The sequence below is a fragment of the Harpia harpyja genome, chromosome 15 (genome assembly GCF_026419915.1).
Source record: "Harpia harpyja isolate bHarHar1 chromosome 15, bHarHar1 primary haplotype, whole genome shotgun sequence".
NCBI classification, from domain to species: domain Eukaryota; kingdom Metazoa; phylum Chordata; class Aves; order Accipitriformes; family Accipitridae; genus Harpia; species Harpia harpyja.
In genome coordinates, this window is record NC_068954.1 from 15,922,858 (window position 1) to 15,938,282 (window position 15,425).

The following is a 15,425-nucleotide window of genomic DNA, read 5'->3' on the forward strand; positions in this document are numbered from 1 at the left end:
CTGTAGATTAAGACCTCATCCACAAAGTTTAAGGGGATCATTCCAACACTTAGTAAGATTTAGCTTGAATTCAAGATAGCCTTTTTTTCTAGAAAGAGAGCACATTGCCAAAGAAACCAAATTACATGCAAAAGCAATGCCACCTAGCAGTGAAAAGATTGTGAAGCAGTATAGCTAATTTGAAATGGGGATAGCACCATCCATACAGTTTTGCTTTCTTGCTGACATCCTACACACTATTACTTCACATCCAGATTGGCCTGTCAACATGACCTTACACGTCTACTACTAAAAGCATGTGGCCCAGGAAGAGATGCCTGGCCTTTAAGGGATGGAGAATCACTTGCGTTCACACTGCAGGATCATGTTCACATCATTTGATGCTTGGCCAAAGTGTCTTTGGGCCTCTGTTGGGCCTCCATGGCCCTGACATAACTATTTGTGTGTGGTCTTTCCCCCAGTCAGTTTAATTCAATTGTTATGCAGGCTGTATTGCAGCTTTTATCAGGGCGATATTTTTTCCCATGGAACTAAAAGCATGGGATATATGAACTGGGATATTGCATCAAATTACACACAGGGTAAGAGACCTACTTAAATAGTATTAGAAAATTGTGTGGGATTAAAAAACTCGTAAGTAATTGTGTCATCCATTTTGCCTAGTGGGAGCAGTTTTTGAAATAAATTAGCTCCAGAACAATGCTTAAGTTTTGCCTTGGAGGGAAATCGTTGAATTACTGTAAAAAAGATCCCAAGAGAGAACACCATTCAAACTGAACATCATCAGTGGGCTGGAACCTGGGAATGAACTGAAAAGCCAGGTCACCTGCCTCCCTTGACTGTACTCTTTTTCATACCAACTGATACTCCCAGTTGTATCCCTCAGCTGCCTTTGGCTTCCTCTTGTGCATATGAAAATACTAGCTGCATAACAGAAAGAAAAGAACTAAAATAAGCATCAGAATGTGTCGGGAAACTTCACTGCATAAAAGAAAACGACACACAAGAAAAGACATATACTAGCATCTATAGAAGACTACACACAGTCACTGCCTGAGATTTTACAGATGTTAATATTTTAATTCATGTGAAATTGAATAAGGTAAAATGACCTTTCGAGATTGTAGGGATCCTTTAAGGCAAAGTAATAATGAAATGCTAAAAATGCATAGGTATAATGAAGCATTTGCATTTTCAGGGATTATAAAGTCATTATCTAGCTTTTTAATAAGCACATCTTTTTTACAAAATATTGCAGTGTTAAATTCAGTAGAAGACTTGCATTATAGCTGGAGAATACTATCATTTTCTATTCATTTTAACTACTCAGCCAAACTGAGTAGTAAACATGTAAAAAACATGTACCTATTTTGTTACATACAGTACATGGAATCATTGCCTTCCCCACATGGGAAGGCAGCCCATTAGGTAGATATGGTATCCATACAAGAAGCATCCATATGGATAGTGATGTTATGGCTTGATTACTCAGATGGATGGGAGCACAAAATTAATCACATGAAGCAATATTCTAGATCATACAAAACATACATGAATTAAGCTATAAAGATATATGGCAGGAGCATAACAGAAAAAAGAATGACCAGTTGTGGAGCCAAAGATAGGTCCATTAAAGACTAGCAGGTCCATTAACCAAAGAGCCTTATTAACATAGCTATCTGAACTGGTATGAATAAGACCAGTTTTTGCATCAGCAAACCCACTGCCTGTTTAATAATCCCAAGAAAAAGAGAGCTGACTACTTCCCTTCTATTCTGTCACCAGTGCTTAGTACATCTTCCCAGAAAACAGCAACACTGCCTGTTTTCGTAGTTGTTCCTCCTATTATTTTTCTGAACAGGAGCCCTTTTTTCTTTTTGTATTAAACCTCCATATGTGACTGTTAAATTGGAAGATGTAGGATTGTCAGTGTAAAGATTGCTTGTAGATGAGTACATGAAATTAATAGCTTGCCTTTCAAAACTCCACACTTTCTCAGCCCACAAGAATTGTATCACAAAACATACTTATGTATTATAGTATAGAGAGCTTTTTAAAAAAAACAGAAAAGAAGGTTTGATGGAAGAGGAAGGAAATGGCAGAAGAATCAAAGAAATGTAGAGCACAAGGTTGGAAACACAGTTTGTAAGACAGAGACTGTGGTGATGTTTTGGTGCAAAGTAACCTACAGTCTCTTACTTCTTTATTAAAGCCTCACAGACAAAAGCTTTTAGTCATGGGTAACTATGACAGAGCAGCTGATCAAGCATGCAGCTAAGCCATGGTAACTTACACATATATCCATAATACATGTTGTCTTTTTAGGCTGTAAACTCTTGTTTATGCATGTACGGTTCAAGTTGGGGTCATGTGAACTTTAGCGGCAATATTGGTACTAACGTTCATCAGTGGGCTAGCGTAGGCAAACGGAAGATACTCTAAAAATGGAAGTTGTTATAGTTTCACTCATCATGTTTTTACTAATTTTATTGCTGTTTTAGGCATGGAGAAAAAAGGCTGGTTGCTTTTTCTAAGTTACAATACTATGAAATTTACAGCTGACTGTTCAAAGGCAGTCAAGATACAGTAACATTACAGAACAACTTCTATTTCATATAGAAAAAAAATCTCACTGTCATTTTGAGGACAAACTTCTCAAAGGCAAGACAACAAGATGAGGGCTCAACAAGTTATAGTAAATGGGGTTCCATCAGACTGGTGGCCAGTCACCAGTGGGGTTTCCCAGGGCTCAACTTTAGGGCCAGTGCTCTTTAATGTTTTTATAAATGATCTGGATGCCGGAATCAAACATACATTAAGTAAGTTTGCCAACGATACCAAACTAGGAGGAGCTGTGGACTTCCTCCAGGGTCAAGAGGCCTTACAGAGAGATCTGGATAGACTAGAGAGCTGGGCAATCACCAACTGTATGAAATTTAACAAAAGCAAGTGCCAGATTCTGCACCTGCGACAGGGCAATTCTAGTTATACATACAAATTGGGAGACAAGAGGCTGGAGAGCACCCTCGTGGAAAGAGATCTGGGAGTTTGGGTTGATGGCAAGTTGAATATGAGTCAACAGTGTGCCCTGGCAGCCAAAAGGGCCAACTGTGTCCTGGGGTGCATCAAGCACAGCATAGCTAGCCGGACGAGGGAGGTGATTGTCCCACCCGACACTGCACTGGTGCAGCCCCACCTCAAGTACTGTGTGCAGTTTTGGGTGCCTCAAAATAAGGACATCAAACTGTCAGAGTGTGTCCAGAGGAGGGTGACTAAGATGGCGAAAGGTCTCGAGGGCAAGACTTACGAGGAGCAGCTGAGGTCACTTGGTTTGTTCAGCTTAGAGAAGAAAAGGCTGAGGAGTGACCTCATGGCAGTCTACAACTTCCTCAGGTGGGGCAGTGGAGGGGCAGGCATCGATCTCCTCTCTCTGGTGACCAGCGATAGGACACAAGGAAATAGAATGAAGCTGTATCGGGAAGTTCAGATTGGACATGAGGAAAACGTTTTTCACCGAGAGGGTTGTCGGTCACTGGAACAGGCTCCCCAGGGAAGTGGTTATTGCACCAAGACTGTCAGAGTTCAAGGAGGGTCTGGACGACACTCTTAGTCATATGGTTTAGTATTAGGTAGTCCTGCAAGGAGCAGGGAGTTGGACTCAATGGTCCTTATAGGTCCCTTCCAGCTTGAGATATTCTATGATTCTATGATTTTAGTACATAGCTTCTTTCGTGTATCCGGATTTCCTCCAAAGAGATCCATAAGCAAGAAAGTGTACAGTATGATGGCTCTCACACAAGTATTGCATAAAAAGAAATGGACTTTCAAAGCGTCTGATACCAACTTCTCCTGACATCACGGATAAATGTCTGGTAATCTACCACTGTAATCCGAACCTACCACATATGGCTGCATAGCAACACCCAATATTTATTGATGAATTCTGAGGCTTGGTACCAAAACTGAGTAAAAGTCAGAAGGATCTAACCAGTGTTTCAGAGCTCAGCTGTTCAAAGCTGTCAGCAACTGTGCATTGCCATGCTTCTGACCTGGAGCAACAGTATACAGCATCCTCCTCAGTGGTAAGAATTAAAACAGAAGATTTACCAAGATCAAACTCCACAATATAATCTTCCTTAGTGATTTTATGACTTGTGCCTTAGGATGTAAGGAGATTGACCTTACTACCCTGAAAGCCGGATACTTACAATTTCTTTTTTTCAGTCTGAGCAAGACCTAGACAAGCATCGCTAGACAAAAGTAAATTTTCAACTAATTCAAAATTAACTTTCTAAACAATCCTTTAAATGGCAAGAGAAAATACATTCCAATACACTCAGATTATATAAGAGACAGTAAATTCCACAATAATCCATCAACAATATTAAAACTATAGTAAGTTCTCCTTTTGGAGCTGTACCCTCGTTTTACATTGTAGAAGCCTATTTGCCCCTAGAGAATGGACTGCAGTATCAGTAGAAGACCAGAGCTTTCCAAACAGCATCTCTCTGATTCTGCACCCAGATTTGCTTCACAGAATTTAAGGAGACTTTTCCAGGTCTTTGCAAGCTCTTCTAAATACAGAATGTGCACTGTACGTTGCTTTTTGTTCAGCCACCCTCTTGCATGAGTAGGCCTGGTTGAAATCTCATGACCCCCACCATGCTGGGCCATGTATCACACACACATGGGATTGGACTAATGCCACTGCCTAGGAAATATTCCTTCTAAACAGTCTTTCAGGTGGGGATCCCACTGTGAGGCAGTGTACTACAGTACATCAAGATTTCTCTCCTGCTTTTCCAGCATCAGGTGAGCTTCAAAGCAGGAGATATATTATAATGCTGTGCTGTAAGTCTGTAAGATGCTTCTATGATAGCTGGGGGGCTGGATATTGGGTCAAACATTTGTCTCATGCTGAGAAGACAAGAATTGGCTTATCTCCTCTCTTTTAAGGCTCTCTTCCTTCAAGGCACTTCTGAGCAGCAGAGACATAATTACCACTGATGTGAACACTATGCTCTTCTTTACACAAAAGATGACAAATGACAAAAAATGTGGGAATACAGCAGAACAAGGGGGAAAATAACTAAGTGTACAGCAACATATACATCTGTTGACAGAAGATTTTTAATTGAATAAAATGATAAAACTGAAAACTACTCATCAAAGTCAGATACATTCTAGCAAGTCTGAACTGGCTGGCATCTAGATGCATTTCCTCCTCAAATGGGAGTGACAAGTGACTTTTTCACAGATGGCAGGACTGATTGAGGCCAATTTACATCTGTATGTGTATGCATATCTCCACAGCATATTCAGGCATGGGTTTAAAAAAATTAGGGCCCAAACCATTTATAGTTCCATCTATACAAAAATACCATTGAGATCTGGATCCCTCACTTAACTAGAGCATCCTTTCCATTGCAATCATGTAAAAGTCACAAATGTGTTCATTAAATACAAATGCATTTACATAATAAATCAATCATTTCATTACCGCTGGGGTGAAAATAATGAAAACAGCTGTCAGATTAGGATGAAAGAATCTTTACAACTTTACAGCAACTTCCAAAGCATTCTCGTGTTCAAAAATATTTTCAGTACTGTTATTACAAATAACATACTGAATTATGACACCAGTGACATCTACGGTTTTATCCACCACTCTATGCGTATGGTTTGACCACTTTGTATATGGGGTATTAATTTGCTACTTTAAGCTCTAGTTCATACAGAAACTGGGAAAGTACAGAGATTTTGAAAACATGTGAAAGAGTGGTTCCAAATCAGAAAAGACTATAGTTTCGTTTTTTAACACACTAAACTTCTAGTTGATAGAAGCAAAACCAGTGCTTTTAAACCTGTCTATACACCCATTCAAGTCCTCTTGCAGTTGATACTTATACCCTGTAGGTGAGGACTTGTATGATGAAATCATCACAGAATTGCAGTCATAATCATTAGAAACTAGCTTATCATTTCAAAACACTGTATAATGACACTAGAACTTCACAGGACAGGATCAGATCATTATTTTTATTTTAAATAAATGTTTACCCTTGGAAAAGGGATAAGAAACATTGTGGAAATAAAAATTTCCCATCCCAAAAGACAAAATCTATGTATTTTCTCCCTCTCATAAAAACAGAAGACCTAGCCCCACACTTTCCTACTAAGAAACTCTAAAAACTAAGACAACTAGGTTAAAAACAAGGATACATTTTGCAGGCAACCATTTAAAACAACACAAAAAGTGTTAAAAGACTCAATAAGCTAAGTATCAGGATGAACTCTCATACCTATAAGTACATCTGGGATGGCAATTCTTTGTCAGTACTGCCTATTTTTATGACTGTGATGTTAATATACTTTCTACAAATAATTTTTCATTTCTATCTACTGCATAGATACATAAAATATGCCTCCAACATCACTACAGATTGCTTTTAGTACATAAAGTACTGCTGTGCTGTTTAGTTAGAAAAAGAATATTTTCTTCATATAACACTCAATCAGTATTTTAAAGCATTTTTTTCTAAGATATACAATGTCTAAATGGCAATTTTCTTTTATTGTTTCTTCAGAAATACACTACTGGCTATGTTACTTCTTAGACTTCCTTTATTCCTCACATAAACATTCAAGCATGAAAGGCAACACATGGATAATGGCAAATGAAGGCAAACTGAAAATCAAGGTTCTTCAGAATCCTTAGGTGTAATTATAAAGGAACAGCTACAAATGTCTAAAAAATGAGTGTGACATATTTAAATTTCCTTAGTAAATTACAGTATCTCCTGCCACAGTCTGTGTAAGAGAAGTTTTGAAGAGTTAGTCAGATTTGCAGACTGACTGAATCATTAACCACAGTCTAAGTGGGGAAAAAAGCGAAGAATTTTCAGATGTAGTTAAAGATGCAATGCTTTCCCTGCGCATGTGTGTAACACATGAATGCAGTCATGTTTTTGTGTAAGTAGGGATGTTTGTTTGTAGATTTTGGTTGTTATTAGTTACATTAGCCTTTTATGCCACTTCATGTAGCTTTTATTCACATAAAATAAACCCACAGTTGTGCCTGATCTCAGCTAAGAGTAAGTAAATGCTTTATTTTGTATGAGGGTGAAAAAAGGAGTGACAGATCACTTATCATTCGCTGTGCAGACTTTGTATTCATTAAAAAAGCCACAATCAATAAGAACCAAAGGCAATTTTTCCCTAAAGATAATTATGCCCAGCATCCCTATAGTGTTTAAGAGTCTGACAGGCTTTCATTTATTAACAAGAATCACCTTTGAAAGTTTACAACATCCTAATCCAAATTTTGCCGTACATAACGTGTGCTGCAGAATGCTCCTGTTTTATTTTGTTATACAAAAGTATACTGTTTTTCTCATGGTTACTTTTACATTGTATAAGTTGCATTAAGTTTCAAATGCAGAAAAACTGCAAATGTCAAACTGACTTTGCCACTTTTCATATTTTATAGAGCAATCTCTTCATGGTTTTGGGGGCAGGTGGTGTTTTTTCAAAAGACAAACTATGGAAGTTTCATATACAGAATACGTTCTTTTAGGTTAACAGGAAAAACATAATTCAAAACATTGTTTTTAATTTGCTATTTCACATTAGAAAACTCTTTCCTTAACTTTTTGCATATTATGCGTAGTATTATTGAGGTTATAAAATCTCATCTAAGAGATTCTAAGCTATAGTATCCAAAGGCTGACTCCCTTAACAAAGTCTTTAAATAGAGACACAAATAGACAATAGATTTGAAACCTAAGTTAGAGGACAATTTCTGCAAAACTATATATTCACAATACCGAGGAATACAGGCATTTTTAACACAAAAGAAATGAAGCATTGCTTCAAAAACATTGTGCCTAACAGATACTCACAAAGCAAAAACGATCACGGCATAAGTGAAATTCCATCCCTAAATCATTCAGTTCTGCGCTTGTGCTTATAAGATCTTCTGTCAGGAGCTAATCTCACGTGACAGGCCTGATCCAAAGCCATTTGAAGTCAATGGAATGTCTCTTCCTGACTTCAGGGAGCTTTGCATCCAGCCCTTATAAACTTCAAGAACAATACAGTTCATAGAAGGTTGTTTTAAGAGAACAATAGCTAACTATTGTCTAAGTAGAAAAGAATGTTAGCTTCAAATGAAATTTACCTGCAGTAGTAGATGTGTTAGGTTTGTTTTGTTATTGTTTTTTTACACACATAACACAGTTAAACCTTTCCAAAGTAAGAACATTCCATTTCTTTAGCAGAGCCACAGAAAATCAAAACTGTAGTCCAAAAAAAAAAAAAAAATTAGGCAATTTTGTATGTAGTAAGTTTAGTTTTTCTAAAGAAACAAAAGATCCCATTTAAGGCCTCACTTAATTTGAGGTTTTCTTCAACAGATGTACATTAAGGACAAGACAGAACAAGAGGTTTCAAAAATTTAGCAGGCATTCCTGCAGTTAGCAAACCAAAAGACAGATTAAAAAAATAAAACTAGTTGTGTAAGCACGGGGGTAGGCTGACAGGAAAAGAAATTGTTTTGGTTTTTCTTTTTTAATAACAACCCGGATTCTCTACTGACTGAAGTCAATTTCAAAGGTAGAGCTGACAACTAACACACCAGATAAGGTGACCAAAGTCAGACTGTTATTTATTGTTTGAAAATAATAACAGAACTGTAAGCCCTGAAACAGCAATTAACATCATTGTAAAAGCTGGTGAAAGTCCCATTGCTGTGATGTGGCTCGTCTCTCTTTTATAGAAAAATGGGGCAATGACGAAGGAGACCAGTTCAGGACCCAATGCTGATTCCATGTACACTTGTACCAGTAAATTTACACTGATGAAAAATCAAATCAAAATCAGGTCCACCATCTCCAAGTTTGCCAAGGCAGCAAAGAATGGTGGTTCTAACTTTCTCACTCACACACCAAATCAACTCACTACAGCTATTTTAGTTACCTAGCATGGAGATGAAAACACAAAAACTTCCAATTAAGCACAAATATTCCAGAATGTCCACCTTTGGAGACTGATTCTATGTTTCATAGTGAAAAAAAAAGACTCTTATTCATAAGACATACAAGCCACTGTTAACTTTCTTTGTAGCTGGTTCAACATGTTTAAAAACAAACACTGACATTACTGCCATTATTAGTTAATAATTTTCAGAAGGGTCTATGAGCTGTTAGACCAAAACCAAGGTAGCTCATACCTCAAAAAGTAAAGTAAATGAGATAAAGCACAAGGAAAAAGCAAGCGTCAATTTCTCCAGTGTATAGATGCTATACTTTCTGTCTCCTTCATCTAAGCTTCCAGTATCCACAACTAAAAATAAACAATTTACTTTATAAATACACCTAACCAAATTGCTGATTTTTTAGGCCGAGTGGATGAATCAAACATAATTACAAATTTCATTTCAGGCCAGTACAAAATTACATTGTTTCTTCCTAAATGAAATGAAACAGTATTTCTCAGGTCAAACAGAGCACTTTGTTTTGGTATCACAAATATTTTCTTATAATAATTGTCAAACAGCCCACTTTGCTTGACTCAAAAAAAAATTTCATTTGGGTGTTTTGCCTTTTTTTCTCCTTGTTGCTATTAAATTCATTTCTGAACTGAAACATTGTCCTAAAATGAAAAAACAAATTGTCATGTAAAAAAGTCAAAACAATATCCAGACTTCAGCTTTGCTTTTCATTTATATTTTTTTCTTCTGACATGCGCAAATTAATAAATTGTTTTGTTCACTCCAGAACTACATTTTGGGTAAATAAACCACTCATATATTTTGTTAAGCCTTTTTTAGCCATGTATTTCAGGTATCAGAGCATTTGCTTTCATAGTTCTACCCTATTCTCTCCTCTTTCTATACAGGCAGTTGGGACACAAACTGCTCACTGCTGAATATTGCTTGCTGGTATCCTGATCCCCTCGGACCTGATCTGCTCCCCTTTTACTCCGTTCTTGTTGCTTGCTGCTGCTGCTGCTGCTGCTGCTGCTAACACTTCCTTAGCCTTCAGGGGACCTGGGCTTCCAGTTACCCCCCTGCTGCACTGAGCATTCCCAGGTGCTGATAATCTTTTCTCTGTATTGTTGCTGCCGCTTCTCCTCATTTTGGCAGATGCTACAGCTCTGCAAGTTGCAAGGATCTTACCTCTGAGACCCTCTTTGTTGCTCTGTCTGTGACCACGCTGGAAGCAGGGAGTGATGGATATTAGGGAAGCATGAGCCTCCCCTCGCTGTTTAGCAGCGTGGTCTGCAAAGAAAGATAGAGATGCTGCTCTCTCCTCCTCCCCCCTCTCTGTCCCAGCTTCCTCCTCCCTCTTCCTTGCTCCCTCCTTCGCATCCACAAACTCTAGTTCTGTCTGTGCTCCAACACAATACGCTACCTCTCAGCACCAGCTACCTAAGGTCAAGAATACACCCCCCTCACCCTCCCCCCCTGCCTTTTCCTCTCCAGTCTCATGCATCCTCACCCCTGCTTCCCACTGAATATGGTATCTTCCCAACTAGACATGCCTTATTTGGCTCTAGGGTCTAAAGCGCAGACAGTTTCAGCAGCCCTAGGAGAAAGAGTTATAAAACAGAAGATGCACAGGGAAGACCAGGGGTACAAAGGGAAAGTGGAAATCTTCTGGAGAAACTGGAAACTTTGGGGGTTCATCTGTGTGTGAAAGAAATCTAGTCACGGTAGCCGAAGCCTGCCACTTGGAGATCAGTTTAAAAGATCTATACAGATTAAAGAAAAGTGCCCTGGATAGCTAGTTATCTCCCAAATCCAGCTTACCTATTGTTTATACTCTTTGTTTCTCGATCCTTATCCTCCATAGCTTTTTTTAAAGAAGCTTCTAAACTTTTCCCCTGCAAAACCAGACTTAAATACCAGGACAATCTGATGATGCAATAGTGAATGAAAGTGAAAAAGTAACCAGTGGTATTTTTTAAGATTATGAGCTATGAAATAATCAACTTTAAGATCATGGAAAACACAGGCACACATCCTCTGACTTTTCAGCTTGAATAATAAATGTGTTCAAGTGGTCTTTTTTCACTTTCAGCAGTTATGATGACTAGAAGCACCTTCAGGTGACCAGTATGCAGCTTCCAAAAATCACATATAATTACAACTAGCCAACATGTTCTTCTTAAGGACCTAATTTTAGAAACGCAATAAACCAGTCTTTTTAAAGTGTTTATGTTTGTTACAGAGACTGTGGAGAGAGGTAGGTGATGCTGAGGACTTCTAAAAGATCTTGTCTGCTTAAGGTTAAACACTTAAGTGGACAGGATCTCCCTCTGGAGGCCTTGAGAGGCACCTGACTCTATCCGGTGATGTATGAAGATGTATTAGGCATTTACTTCATGAGGTCTCTTTTACTGACTGCCTAAAATTAAGCAGCAAGTCAGCTACTGCGAGGCCAAGGTCGGACACAATGACGGTGTAGTAATTACAAGTTATCTTAAAACTTTAGATATCCTAGCCCATGTTTCTTCATTGTTGGTGGCCTCATAGGGCAACTAAGAGGCATGACACATCTAAGGTCAGCAGAAGGTGGTCCACAGGGCAGAGAAACAACTGCTTACATTTCCTGGATCATCTCACACATAAAAGAAAGATACCTTGTAAGAAGACTCTTTGAGCACAATAGCAATATCCGCCATATCAAAACAATCTCTTGATCAATCTTTGTAAAACTCTTGATCAATTTGAAAAGAATCAGAACATAGTCTTTATCTTCATTCAGTGCTGGGACAAGCTCAGTAACTAGTGCAAACAACACAGATTTGATCCAGCTTGAGAATGATAACCTAAATGACTGAAATGAAATTAAGGAACTAGTCTATTTACTCTGACATGATAATCTCAATCATTTTGCCCAGAAAGGAAGACTTAAGAAAAAATTATAATCCAGACTCACTAAATCTCATATGCTCAGCATGTGTTTCAATCAAGCAGCTTCTTCCACCTTCTCCTCTGCAGCAAGACCTATATCACAGCACAGTGTTCTATGCTCCTCCCCCTCTTGAAGGCACAGCAAGTGTGGCTCTTGGCGAATTGTTTAAACTTAACCAAATGCGTCTGACACTTACATTCAATATTCAGAAATGAGCTACAGTGTTGTGCTGCAGCAAAAGGGCATACTGCCTATTTTCGCACTCAGAAGACTTGCACCTCAGTGTGTCTCACCTAATTTAAAGAACCAAATTAATCTCATGTCTCAAAACCAGTGCAGAGCTTCTTCAAAAATCAAGGCAAAGTAAAGACCTGAATGTCTGGATAACTTCTGACAATTAGCCAGACTGCCATCGTCAAGACTTTCCTTCCTGAGTTGCGGGCTGCAATATGCTTTTTAAGAACTAGAGCCATCTTGCCCTATGTACGGAAATATTTCCTGCCAACCTTCAGTATACACACTACTTTCCAATAGCCTTTACCAGCCCAAAAGGACAATAGTACCACTCCTAAGTTGTAGCAGAAAGTTGCTCAGAACTTTGTGTGTGCAACAAAGTTTTCAGACCAGAAACACTCCTTACGATCATTACAGCAACAAACTCCAGATAAGTATGAGTAATCACCTCCAAACTGATGCTGTTCATGTTGCAGTTGATAGGAGGACTAAGTCAGAGCTCATAATTTGGATGAGTTTTTATTTTAACAACCGGTAAACTTTAAAAATAAGAAAGGTAAAAAAAAGAAAGGAGGGAGAATCAGATTTCTCATCTATTTTGGTGCTAAAAGATCTCTATAATATCAGCTAGATGCTTTTTCTAGAACACTCTGGAGATGTCACATGTCAGCACAACTTCTGAAGTTCAGAACTTCTTCCTGATGGTCAGCAAAGGAAGCTTTAGAATGGACAGGTCATTTGGAAGTAACATATCGCCAGGACCAGAGTTTTTTTACCCAAATATGAAGCTGCTGAACTACTAGCTGTAAGGTAAGACATGCATAGCTTAAATCAACTTCAGCACCAGAAGAGTGGTCTATGAGTGGGACACCAATGACTGACTGATAGACTGTCTTTCAGCATATTCGCCAGTCATCTGGAGAAGGTGAACACTGCTGTGACAAAGCTTGATACATTGTACAGCGCAGAACAGTGAAATGACAGAAAATTATTCAGGATACCCAAATATAGACTGTGAAATGCTGCAGGCATATCTCATAGTAGTGGATGATTGAAAAGGCAGGTTAAATTCAGTACTAATAAATGAAAAACAATGGATGTGCAATAAAAGATCTGCCTTGTAGCTCTAGCAAGCCATAGCGGCAGTCAGGGCAGGAAGAAGTCAGAGGCAAGATGCTGACAGGATAGAATCATAGAATCATTTAAGTTGGAAAAGACCTTCAAGATCATCGACTCCAACCATCAACCATGCCCACTAAACCATGTTCTGAAGTGCCTTGTCTATGCACTTTTTGAATACCTCCAGGGATGGTGACTCAACCACTTCCCTGGGCAGCCTTTTCCAATACCTGACAACCCTCTAAGTAAAGAAATTTTTCCTAACATCCAACCTAAACCTCCCCTGCCACAACTTGAGGCCATTTCCTCTCGTCCTATCTCCAGCCACGTGACAGAAGAGACCAGCACCCACCTCACTACAATCCCCCTTCAGGCAGTTGTAGAGAGCGATAAGGTCTCCCCTCAGCCTCCTTTTCTCCAGGCTAAACAGCCCCAGCTCCCTCAGCCGCTCCTCATAAGACTTGTGCTCCAGGCCCCTCACCAACTTGGTTGCCCTTCTCTGGACACGCTCCAGCACCTCCATGTCTTTCCTGTAGTGAGGGGCCCAAAACTGAACACAGCACTCGAGGTGCGGCCTCACCAGTGCCCAGTACAGGGGGACGATCACCTCCCTGCTCCTGCTGGCCACAGTATTTCTGATACAAGCCAGGATGCCATTGGCCGCCTTGGCCACCTGGGCACACTGCTGGCTCATATCCAACCAGCTGTCGACCAGCACCCCCAGGTCTTTTTCTGCCAGGCAGCTTTCCAGCCACTCTTCCCCAAGCCTGTAGCATTGCATGGGGTTGTTGTGACCCAAGTGCAGGACCCGGCACTTGGCCTTGTTGAACCTCCTACAATTGGCCTCGGCCCATCGATCCAGCCTGTCCAGATCCCTCTGTAGAGCCTTCCTACCCTCCAGCAGATCAACACACCCGCCCAACTTGGTGTTGTCTGCAAACTTACTGAGGGTGCACTCGATTCCCTCGTCCAGATCACTGATAAAGATATTAAAGAGAACTGGCCCCAGTACTGAGCCCTGGGGAACACCACTTGTGACCCGCCGCCAACTGGATTTAACTCCATTCACCACAACCCTTTGGGCTCATCCAGCCAGACAGTTTTTCACGTGTGGATACTCTATAGAGATTTGGAGATCAGTGGAAGAGCAAAAGCAGCTGGCCAGAAGAGTTACCTATTCAGAGAGCAGGAGAAGGAAGAATGGTAGAGGCTGCTCAGGCAGAAAGCAGCAGCCACCAGCACCGGTCAGGGAACCAAAGCTGGGTCCAGCTCTGCTCACTCTCTCCCGTGGAGGAGCATACCAGGGGCAATGGCCATGCTAGTGGCATGAAGTGCAATCCTTTCCCCTCACAGCAAACAACTCTTTCTCTTTCAACCAACGGTTTTGCCAGTGTTTCAGCCAACAGCAGCAGCCACAGATTTCTATGATTTGATGCAATAAAGAAGGTAACTCTCCACCTTTTTTTTTTTTTTTTTTTTTGCTTTGCTAGGGTTTATCGTTCGATAAATGTGACATTTACAAACAAATAATTTATTATTATTTCTTAGAATATGCCTTCTGATCAGAATCACCTCAAGGTGGAGAAAAGGAGGCTCAGGGGAGACCTTCTCGCTCTCTACAACTACCTGAAAGAAGGTTGTAGCGAGGTGGGGGTCGGTCTCTTTTCCCAAGTAACAAGTGATGACGAGAGGAAATGGCCTCAAGTTGCACCAGGGGAGGGTTAGATTGGATGTTAGGAAAAATTTCTTCATTGAAAGGCTTGTCAAGCATTGGAACAGGCTGCCCAGGGAAGTGGTTGAGTCACCATCCCCGGAGATATTCAAAAGACATGTAGACATGGTGCTTAGGGACATAGTTTAGTGGTGGACTTGGCAGTGTTAGGTTTACAGTTGAACTCGATGATCTCAAAGGTCTTTTCCAACCTAAATGATTCAATGATTCTAAGGTTCCTCAGTATTGCAGGCAAACTGAATTTTGCCATTCCACAATGGCAAATTATTTTGTTTTATCAGTGGTAACACCTACTTTCTATTTTGCTTGTGGTGGCAAAGCGAGAGGAAGGGAAGGATAAGAAGAGGGGTAGAAAAGTCTGCTGAGCTTTAATGCTCTGGCTATGGAGGTGATCTAACCTTTCTGGAGGGCTGGGACCTGTT

The 15,425-nt window shown here is 39.9% G+C and overlaps 1 protein-coding gene across 2 annotated transcripts in view; it reads right to left on the reverse strand.

Annotated features, from left to right (window-relative positions):
• Positions 1–15,425, reverse strand: part of GREB1 (growth regulating estrogen receptor binding 1) — a 110,903-nt gene that overhangs the window by 91,681 nt on the left and 3,797 nt on the right. The window contains exon 1 of one of the 2 annotated variants that reach the window (XM_052809457.1): positions 10,178–10,293. The exons of the other annotated variant lie outside the window; for it this stretch is intronic. The gene's annotated coding sequence lies outside the window, so the exon portion shown is untranslated. Of the gene's footprint in view, positions 1–10,177; positions 10,294–15,425 lie in introns of those variants that run through there. 2 annotated transcript variants of the gene reach the window in all.